Here is an 11,180-nt window from a genome sequence, read left to right on the forward strand (position 1 = left end):
GCCGACTGGTTTCTGGGCGGAAAGCCTCGCTCCTAAAGTTCAAACTCCAGCATTTCCCTGGAAACATTTTTGCATAAAACATCTTTTCAAAGACACACACTCCTCATCTACAAACACAGCTGTGGGTGTATAGGCGTATTGGCTCGTACACGAGTTCGAGAATATGTACATCTCTTCCTCCTGTAAGAGGCCTTCCAGCTACTAGAAGATTTCCTTTCTTCAGTTTGCCCTTCCTCTTGATATGCCAGGCTCTCTCTCTAAATATCAGCCACGAAAGAGTTTTTTGGGGCGAACTCTGCGGGAGATGAATTTATTCATCTGAAATAGCCCTTGCCCTTTGCACTGAAAATAACACAACATAATAATTGCAGGACTGTGTCTTCAGCACAAATCTGAGCCCAGAGCACAGCCCACATCCTGGTCTGTATTCCGGTGCCCCGTGAATCGGGCGTTTGTGTTGACCTATGTGAGTGCTAGTTATTCCGGGCTGGACAAAAGTCTCCATCAGCTCCTGAAGGCGTGACACTGGTGGGAGCAGTGAAAACGCTTCCTTGTGGGCTCCCTCACTACTAGCAGAAGGGGCAAACTGTCTGCAGGAGCAATTTGCCTTCACCGGGAAAGGAACATTGTAGAGAGATGGGGAGGATGGGCAGGAGACGGGAAAGATCGCGCGTGGGACCCCGCGCAGCAACAGTCTCGCTGCTCCTTGTGAGTGCACACACAAACACACACACACGCAGACGGTCCACGCTGCAGTGTCCGTTCTCAGGACCCACACGAGGATATCCCCGTGGCCGGCCGGTGCGGTTGCCCAACGCCACCCCACGTTGGTGCTCAGCGGGAAGAGTGCATCTCGCTGCCCAGCCGGCTTTGTCCTGTCCCACTTCCCCACCTCAAGAATGCAGCTGAATGGGGAGACGGGAAGCAGGAGGTCCCACCACCCGATCCAGCTAGCGTAGAAACTAACCGGTGCACATATGCGTATTTCTCCCCGGACTGTTGGGATGAGGGAGAAATGTTTAGAGTTTATGTTTTCCGAGCTAGCTCCTTTTTCAATACTCTGTCCGTGACGGTGTGATCTGTCTTACTCTGCTATAGAGCAAACAACACTAAATTGCTTCTCTTTTCATAGCTTTTCTAGTATCTCTCCTTCTTGCACATTAAACGACCAGCTGCTGGGGGAAGAAAAATCAGAACACTGTGAAAGGAATAAAACTCTTAAGTCCATAAAGATGAAATGTAACGAGTATGTTGAATACATAACGCTGCTATATAACAGTTTCAATTAGTTGAGTAAGTCCTCTGTAACGTCTTGTAAAGGTGTAAGGACACGTTTACAGTATAAGCAACATAATGTTCTCAACTGTACGAGTTAATTATTTCCAGACTATTTTTTTTTTTTTTAAGAAGCGAATTTCACAAGTAAAGGCTCTGTCCGGGTATAAAACAACTGATTTATTTTTCCAGCATTAAACATCTTGAGTTCATAAGTAGAAGCGGAGGACAGAAGGGACAGCTAAAAAATTAGACTCAGGGATTTCAGAGATTTAAAAAAAAAAAAAAAAGAACAGCCTATTGTCTTTCGGGGAGCCGCGGTTATGGCGACCGTGTCTCGTTCGCTCCGGTTTATCTCTACTCAGTAGCAACAGCACATACGGCAATAACGCCGCCTGGCACAGCCCAGGCACGGAAGGGTAACCAGCGGCTGAGAAAGAGCGGGGAGCAGAGGCTTTTACTCCTGCAATTCACGAAATCACGAGAAATTTTATGAAAATGTTTATTTAGCACTCCACGCCCTCAGACTTCTGGAAATGGTCAGAGTAAAGTCTCAGGAGCGTCGCAAGGTCCGTGTACGACCCCATATCTCTGTGCCAGCAACCTTGCCCCTCTCCAGCCCTGGGCGCCCCTTGCTCTGCTGTTCCTCCCGCGGGGAGCCGTGGGGAGCGTGGCACTCTCCATCGTCAGAGGGCTGGGGCAGACCCCGGGAGGAAGGTGTCGATAATCTTTTCGATTCCCTTCTGCCATTCCTCCAGGTCTGACTGTCCGTTCACCCTCATGCTTTTTATGCCTGAAAGGTCGAGAGTACTTTGTTCGCGAGGAATTGAACTTGACCCCACTCCCGAGTGGAGCCGAAATCTCACCTCTCCCACTGTGAGACTGCGCGACCTAGTTGGACTCGTGAATTTCTAACCATCCCCCTCAAAACGAGCTGCACGATCCCACCTCCCTCCTGCTAGTTTTCTCTTAAAAGTTTTCTCATATTTAACCATATTTTAATTTTCTTCGAAGTGGGTGTAAAGTCTCAGTGCGTCAAAGCGGAGATGAAAGGGAGGAACAAAGATGAATGGGATATCCCGTATTTAGGCCTTTCCTATGACTGCGTTCAGGACCTAAAACTCCATGCGAAAGGTTTGGCTTTAGCTCCCTGCGCTCCACAGCTTCCAAGACAAGCATAAGCCGAGGCTAAGCAAGGATCTCTTGGTAAAAATCAACGCAAAATTTAGTTGTCGCTAATTTTGATTGACAATAAAAAGGCCCACAAATCCCTCTCTTTTGTACGTGTTCATCCAAATTTGTCTGATTTAAAACCAGGTGCTACCAACAGACCAAATAAAGAGTTCCAGATTTCTCTTGAACATACTAACATTATTTGTTAGAATATTTTGTTCGTGATGAACCAAACTCACTTTGGGTTCTCACACCACACCGAGAACACAGAGAAAGTCTGCAGATTACTTTTTTTTAAAAGCAACCCGTAGAGCATCCCTGTCCGCAGAAAGGGAACATACACACAAACATATATGTGTATATAAAACTTGTCTAAACTCCTGTATGACACATTATACACACACATATCCCAGGAGAGGCAGAGCAGTGCTTAACAGAGAGGAACATTTCCCTCATCCTTTGGAAAGTCTGGAGGTACCTGATAGAACTAGAATCCCAGAAGCCTTGATTTTTTTTTTTTTTTTTTTTTTTTTTTTAATAACGTAACAGGAGAAACGAGTTTTTAATATCTGTAGGTAAAGCGTATTTACGCTTCTAAGGATGAGAAGACTGGAAACGTCTCTCTGACCTGCGACTGGGATCATACATTGTTCTAAAGTAAAAATGTCAAAGTAAAGTCGTTTACCACCTGGATGTCCTTGGCTTGGGACGATTAAAGTTTAATCCGAGGTGTGTGTGTAGCTTTACCGTGTTATTTAAACACATCAAAGGTCATAAAAGGATTCCAATAGCATGACTCGCAGACCAGAAAGCTTCCTCTGTGGAGAAATCCGTATTTTATTCTAGCCAAATCTTCAACAAGCTCTTTAAAGAAAAAAAGAAACAAGAAGGAGGAGAAAAATACCAAACGGGATGGTATGGGGGAAAGGTATTTAATTTCTAAGGGGGTGACAGACCTGAAAAAGACTGGAGGTCGGGCTCTGGGGAATACACCCGGGGAAGGACAGAGCCTTCGATTATCATTAGCTGCGCAGACATCTAGTGGGAAAGCCTCGCCATTGCACCCCGATCCCTCCGCTCCGCAGGAAGGAGCTTACCCCGGCTCCTCGGACACGCCGCTCCCCTGCTCTCCGCTCTTCTTCTCCGGCCGCCGCCGCCGCCCCCGCCGGGCGCCGTGCGGAGCGGGGACGGCGGCGCCCCACGGCGCGGCCCCCGCTCGCCGCCATTGGAGGCTCCCGGTGCCAGTCCGGCCCCCTCCCGGGCTGTGCTGCGCCGGGACTGGCCCCCGATCGACTTCAACCCCATAGGGGCGACCCCACAACCCACCGTGCTGCTCCGCCCGATGCCTCGCTCCCTTTGGCACGGGCGGTGCTCGAAACCCAAGCAAGGATACCCACCCACTGCAGCCTCCGGGGCTCTGTTTACACTTGCAAATCCCTGATGGTTATCGCCAGCAGGGGACGGGAGCCTGCCCCGGCCCCCGGTGGGGCCACCCGAGCAAGCCGGGACACGCAAGACACTGCTGTCCGCGACTCCGGCGGGACGGCGGACACCCCAGCTTACCGCAGACCCTTTCTACTCCCCTCCGGGTCACAGATCTCGGCAGGGATAAGCAGGAAAGACGGGAGGGAGGCTGGGTAAACCACACGTAGAGCTCGGCTCCAGGCTTCCCCAGTGGCATGGCAGAAATTCATGTTTGCATTTACGCCACGGGTTTTAGGGAGAGGACGGAGTATCCGGGGAAGGTGGGAGAGGCAAAGGAGAGGCGTTGACCTTGAGCTTTAAAGCATGTCCTGGCACTAGAGCGACCGCTCCTTCCGTGACTGGAGGTCCCACGTTTTCCCTGTCTTACAAGTGGCTTCTCCTTGGGCACGACAGGCATTTCTAAGATGCAGCGGGACCTAGTGCCGGAATTGCTCCTATTTTGAGGGAAGCTGGGGGAAATGGGTGGATATTTTCTCAACTGGGTGCTCTCCTCCCTTCCCACCTTCCTCCTTTGCCCAAGGAGTTCAGATCACCTCCAGCTTCTTAGTTGGTACCTAATCATGTTGCAACTGAGATGTGGGAAGCCCCATCATCTGCCCAAATGATGAGGATGCTGGGAGATCTCCAACTTGTGAACACTTAAACTACTGTTCTTCCAGCCCACAGGTTTTTCTCTGGGTTTCTTTTTACCAGGTAGGGTTTTCCTTGTCGTTTATTTCCTTCAGTGATTCTACAAAGCCCACATTTTGATTTCCACTCTAGTTATCAAAAATCTCTTCTGATCCTAAAAAGTCATCTTGTATAATTCTATTTTCTATTCTTTCCTTTACTCTTCCCCTCCCTTTTCACTCAAAGTGCCAGTCACCTGCCATTCCCAAAGACTTCCCTCCTCGGAAATCAAAACTGTTCCTTTGGGTACCCAGCAAGGGGAAGAGACAACTTGCAATGAGCACATAAGTTTGAATTATTAGGCTGTAAATTTCGTACCGTGATAAAAGCTTCAGCTGTGTTATTCAATATTAAAGTTTTTGGCAATAGCATCACTTGGGTTTTTTACTTCTTTCAACCCCCACCTCAGACCTACATTCCCCTCTCACAGATTTCTGAGAAAATCTTTCATGTTTTGTTTTAATATCGCTTATATACGTTTCAGGTTTTGTAGATGGTATACAAATAAGAACGGACATATGGCAGGAACATTTGATGTTTGCAAACGGGCAGAAGATACTTGCTAACCGATTTCCGCTGTGGAGTTATATGGGATTCTCATTTTTTATTGGGCAACTTTTATGTCAGCTAGGATATTCTTGCTCACAGTTTTTAAGGTTTCGATCCTGCGGTTATTGTTAAAAAAAGTAGTACAACCCATGACACACCCCCAGGCACAAGTACACCTTAATCTTAATTCTCTAACTGGGATAGTTGTATACATAATTTCATCTTCCTAGCTAACGTGGACTTTTTTTTTTCCTTTTGCCATGGTCGTACCATCTACCAAAGATGAGACCTTGAATGAAAACTAATTATGAAATTACGATTACCTGATTAGCTAGACACTGTCCAAACTTCCTAGGAACCTCAGCATAAACTTCCGACCTCTCTTTTAGTGACTCCCAGAGTAGGCACAGACCCGGAACCCTCCTGCCTCCAGAATCCCTCTAAAATTAATATGTCAGACAAGCTCCCTCTCCTTTATTTATCGAATATTTACATCACCCGAAGTGGGGATGACGTGCCTATTCTTGCCTTCATCACCTCACAGTGAAATTATTCCTTGTGGTAAAACTTTCTGACGGATTTGGGAGAGGGAGCATAGTGTTCCCCCAGCAGCAGGTGGGCTCCTGGGCCGGGGCCGTGGGGCATGCCCTCGCTCCTCCGGTCCTTACACCAATGGTCTGATCCGCTTAACCTGTCCAGCTTCTCATGTCTCCACGCACAGACAGGAGATCAGGATCCGCGTCCACACAGTGTATTGGACTTCTCTAGGCAGAGCCCCTAGACTGAGAATTTGTTTACCTGACAACAGCGAGAAAAAGCGTTTGGCGGATAAAGATACTTCTGTGAGCAAAGGCACACCAGCTTTTATGTTTCCTTTGCAACACAACCTACGACATGTAGCTTTATGTTACACTCAGCTGTTTTGGGTTCCCCTTCTACTTTTTCTTTTTTTTAGGGGGGCAGTGCGGCAGCAGGCCGGACCGGGAGATGACAGAGTATTTGACATGGTCCACCCACTCGGCAAGAGAAATTTCAAAGAAATATGGTCTTGTGAAAGTGGATGACAATTGGTAATTACTGGCAGGCAGCGAGTATCTTCCCCACAATGGGAAGGAAGCGGCTCCAAGCGAGGATATTTGCTCGCTGGCACCAAGGCAGCTACATCGGCAGGATAATGGCCTCGGGTTGCGTGCGAGGGGATGAGGGAATTTCTTCCTTTAGGTATCTGTGCTAGAAAACCAGGGGGCATGCTTGCCTAAAGACTAACCTTCATTGTTCAGTCGCTCATTATTTTGCATGTCAGAGGGGTTGCTATGAAACCACTCCCTTTTCTCTGTGCCATTATTGGACTAAATATACTTTGGCTCCCGGGACTTTGCGAATTGTCTTTGGAGCGTGGGAACCTTGGCGTGTGCCCTCAGCTCCGCTTCAGCCCCTTGGCACCAGCCTGGCTCCTTCTCCCTGGGTATCTCTCCGAAGGCTCCCAGGACTGCAACAGGATTGCTTTTGCTGGGCTGAAGCTATCCATGCTCTTCCCCCGTCCCCCTGTCCCTGGAGAGGATGGAAGAGTCTGTGTCCCCACGTCACTCCCGCGCGTGGATGTGGGGGCACGGGGTGGCAAGGCCAGACGGTGCCGGTGGTCTGACCGACGGCCATCCTCAAAGACTCCCATCCGGTGTGCTCAGGCAGACAAAGTCCGAAGCCCAGATGAGAAGATCTAAGTCCAGGCGTGGACAGATGCTAACCGCAGGAGTCTGCTATGTGCGCGTTCATTAGGGACTGACTCCGCTCCCGTCTTTCCCGGCGAGCCACGAGTCTCAGCTTTTAGCTGATTCCAGAGTAAGTAACCTCATGGAAGTATAGTCAGCTGTCGTGTATGTAAGAATGGGATTTAACCTTCAACAGAGCCACATATGTAACTGCTTATCTAAAGAAGACATAAAATGCAATAAGCTTTGGAAAAATTCATGATTCAGCAAAATGGGAGTAATATGCTTACCCATACATGCAAGTTATCGACTAGTCTGCATTTGGCTGGTGTTATGTTTAAAGGAAAACACTGTATAATTCGTATGTAGAAAATATGTTCACGGTATGGATAGAAAGACATTAGTTCCATCTAACATGAAGAGTAGCAAATGTCTCTTGCCATTAAAGACAGCACGTATTATATATACCTGAGAAATGTATTCTAGGCGCTAGAAAGCATTTTCTAGACCCTGGGTTTACTGGGTTTTTACCAAATAAACTTTTAACAGAAATGCATGTGCTCGATGAATTGTAAAGCTAATTGGAGAACAAGGGATCATATCACGGTATCGAGTAGCTTTCTGCTGGGAGGTGGTTGGTTGGTACTGGGAGCACCCACGACATGGACGAAGGTCATTTAAGCAGTGTTGAGGACTCAGCAGAATCCAGCTGCTTCTTTCTGGTCCGAACTGACCACAGACCCGCGCAAATGGTGCGTTGCTCTTTGTAAAATATGCCTCCAAGGCTGTCCCTGCGGGGTCCCACCCAAGCAAGAAGAGGTCTTTCGCCAGACCAGAGGTGGGATGCGCCTACGGGTGGGAGAGGATGCCCCGCTCCCCTCCTTCCTCCAGCAGGACTCAGAGCGGAGAGATGAGCATAGCGTGTGGCAAGGCGAGAGGCACTCGTGCGGTCACACACGCACACCAGCCAGGGCGAGGGAACACAGTAGTTTTTTAAGGTGTGCACGCCTGATGCCTGTGTGGGTGCGCGCTTCCCCACGGCACCGGTGGCCACGTATCTCCCTTCTCACCCGCTGCCGGCAGAAGCACCTCTATGCGCCTGCAGAGCAGAAAATGCAAACAGCCAAAAATCAGCCCCGTCTGCGCCCGGGGCATGAAAAGAGTCGTGGGAAGGTCCCGAGGCGCTACCTTAGGGCCTCCCGTGGGCAGGAGCTGGCAGCCTGAGCGGGTGGCCCGGCACAGGTGTGTCTCTGGGCGACTGCCGAGCCGCGGCCCGGCGCCGGGCGGGTGTGGAAGAGCCGGCCCGGGCCTTCCATGCGGGGTGGCGGCGGGAGGGCAGGGCGAGCCCCGAGGCGGCCCTGCAACCACCCGGCCTGCTGGAGGAGCCAGAGGGGCATGGGACTGCAGCCACGAGACTTCTCCCGCACCCGTTCTCGCCCCTCTCCACCACATTTGACAGAGTTGCAGGGGTTTGCCAGACCCAATGTGTTTTGGTGGGATTTCTTTGTCTGTTTGTTTGTTTGTTTTTCCCCTCTCCTCGGGCAAGATTTCCACTCGTGGCTCAGGTACCTTCCAGCTAGGGTCGTCCGCTTCTCCCGTCAGTGTGGTGAGTGCCCACACCTCTCAAAATATTTCTTAAGACAGCCGTGATTACAGCCCCGGATATGTACAGTCTCAACTGAGCAAAGGGTTGGAAAAGTGAGGAAAAAGAGCTGTTAGACAGATCCAGACATTAGAGATAAACTGCCTCCATCAAGTCAGTGTTTTAATCACTAAAACCACTTCTGAAAAGGGAACCAAAAAACCCTCTTGGAGAATGTACTCAAACAGCTGTCTTCCAGTAAAGGCAAACATGTCCAATGTTTCCTGTATGATTTTTTTTTCCCCCCTCTCTCTCCTTTCTTTCTCTAGATATCGCGCACAGGCGTCTTTAGCATTGAGATTCTCATTGTTTCCCTCCCTAGGTGAAGATACGCCTTTGGACTCAGCGTGAAAAAAAAAAAAAAAATAAAATAAAGACCCTGCAACATCTTGCAGAGAGCAGCAGCTTCCCCTCTTGCCCCTGAGCCCCCCTGGTCGGACGCTATGTGTAAATGTCACGCTATTACAAGAAAGTTATGGTGAGAAGGGCTTTTTGGAAATGCTTTCTCTCGCATTGTAAAGGAAAGAACGACTTCGGCTTCTCTCCGACAGCTTTTCAAAGGGAAATAAGCAGCACAAAGTGGGCCTGGAGCTCAGGAAGAACTTTTTTTTTCTTCCCCTAATGAAAAAGGTGGAGGGATAAGTTTAATTGTAATCAGGCTGCAACAATACACCATGTGATCATGTGGTAGCAATTATTACAAGCTCCCAGCAGAAATAGAGAGGATATGTTATTGCAGCTTACTGTACCCTGCCTCTCTTTTCTTTCTTTTTTTTTTTTTTTTTTCAAAAAAAATATGACCTCCTGGTAGGTTAGGTGAGAAATTAATTTACCCTCAAAATGCTAAATCTTGAAAATCGGAGGATAAGCCCAACAAAATTAAAGAAGAGTAACTTCAGTATCATTTTGTTGTCTGTTGCTACTACACGTTCATACTAGAACATTTTCAACTAGATGGAATCGACCTGATAAACTCCTGCACCGCCAGCCAGGCCTCCTGGCTTATCAGAATTTACTAAGGAAAAATAAAAACTTTTTCGTCACCCTTTGCGCGACAGAGCAGAGCTGATGGCGAATAAATCCGTGTCAGTTTCCATGGCAAAATTAATTGAAATTGATGGGGGGGTGTGCTTTATTACGGCGTTCAAGCAGCCTGCGGTTGACAGAGAGCCTGCAGTGGATTCTCTTTATCGCTGCATTTACACGGCAGTTTAAGTAAAATATTTTCTGTGGACTACCAACACATAACGCCAGGCTTCTGCTGTGTTCACCCGCCAAATATAAACAGAAAGCTAGCTCACCGCCCCACCATCCCGCCGAAAACACGCTTGTGAATATACTACAAATAAAAATGTAAAGCAAAGCAAATCAGAAAAGAGACCTTGTCCGCGAGACAGATTTCAGGATCCTTCCCATTTTCATTTCTAAACACGTGAAATATCTCCACCGCGTTTTCTGGAGCTAAAACTGGGGGAGGAAATATTAAAAAAAAAACAACAAAAACAACAACAAAACCCCCCAAACAAACAAGAAAACCCCCAAACCCACAGAGTGAAGCGGTCTTCTGAGATCTGGCTCCATTAAGATTAGTCCATGTTCCACACTTCGGGTGAAAGCAGTGACATTGTTTTCGAACGCACCTTTTTTATAGGAGGTGACTTTTGAATGTTTGGATCGACTGAAATAGGTAGATCCACATGTAGTGTGCGCCTGAGAATTTTTAGGACGCCTTCAAAAATTTTCTCGGACTCTTCCCCTTCTGCATTAGCTGTTACAAATTCTTCTTATTTTGTAATTATCTGAGCACACCCCCCCTTAGCACGCAGTGGGAGGGAGAGAGTTAAGATGTCCTGCGAAACCCGCTCGTAAAGCTGTTTACTTCCATTAGAAACACATGAATATCCTGAAATACAAAGTGTCTTTAAAACGGACTAAGGAATGTTTATCTCAATTAGAAATTGTGGAAGAAAACAGCGGTGACAGGACTGCTCCAAATTACACTTTCGACAGGTAAATTTCATTTGCTCATGAAAATCAAATTCGATTAAGGCTCTTGCTCCTGCTATCACTTTACTCCCCCGTCTTCCAAGACTCCTGAGCTCTGCAGAATGGAGAGTATTATTAGTAACTAAGATCACCCTCTAGCTCCTCCGTTATCAGCTAAGATCTTTTAGCGGGTTTAGAGGGATTTAACTCCGTGACAAACGTATATTTTCAGCAATCAGATACGATTTTTTTTCTTCATGCTCATTAATTAGCTCTAAGCAGTGGATGGAAAACTAGACTGGATTTCTTTGGGCAACAGTTTGGGATTTTTTTTTCTGCATTCGTACGATTGTGATTATCCCACAAGAAATCAGCCTTTCCCTCAGTCGGGCATTTCCGCGGCAGGGCTGTGGAGGGTGCATGTGTGTGTTATCACTCCAAGACTGGTTTGGGGGAAAAAAAAGCCTTTTAGATACTCAGCCGACAACTCCATATTTGCAAAACCTGACATTCAACTGAAAGACCTTTTTGTTTCTCTAAGAAAACAGAAATTTTAGGGCCTCTTTAGAAAAAAGAGAGTGGACATATTCCTATCACATAGAGAGTTTTAAAAATAATTTATATTTTCACGTTTAAGTCCAATTTGCTTCAGTCCTCACTGCGGCAAGATCATCCTTGGTTTCATAGTGTCA

General features: G+C 47.6%; 1 long non-coding RNA gene across 1 annotated transcript; it reads right to left on the reverse strand.

Moving 5' to 3' along the window:
- Positions 1-1,434: 1,434 nt before the first annotated feature.
- Positions 1,435-4,175, reverse strand: LOC127480330 (uncharacterized). The gene is made up of 2 exons (XR_007907833.1): positions 3,134-4,175; positions 1,435-2,068 (listed from the first exon to the last, which is right to left on the reverse strand). It is a non-coding gene; the product is annotated as an uncharacterized LOC127480330 (long non-coding RNA).
- Between the last annotated feature and the right edge of the window lie 7,005 nt (positions 4,176-11,180).

The sequence above is a fragment of the Manacus candei genome, unplaced genomic scaffold, assembly GCF_025592945.1.
Source record: "Manacus candei isolate 608988 ecotype Guabito, Panama unplaced genomic scaffold, ASM2559294v1 h1tg000072l, whole genome shotgun sequence".
In the NCBI taxonomy this organism is placed as follows: domain Eukaryota; kingdom Metazoa; phylum Chordata; class Aves; order Passeriformes; family Pipridae; genus Manacus; species Manacus candei.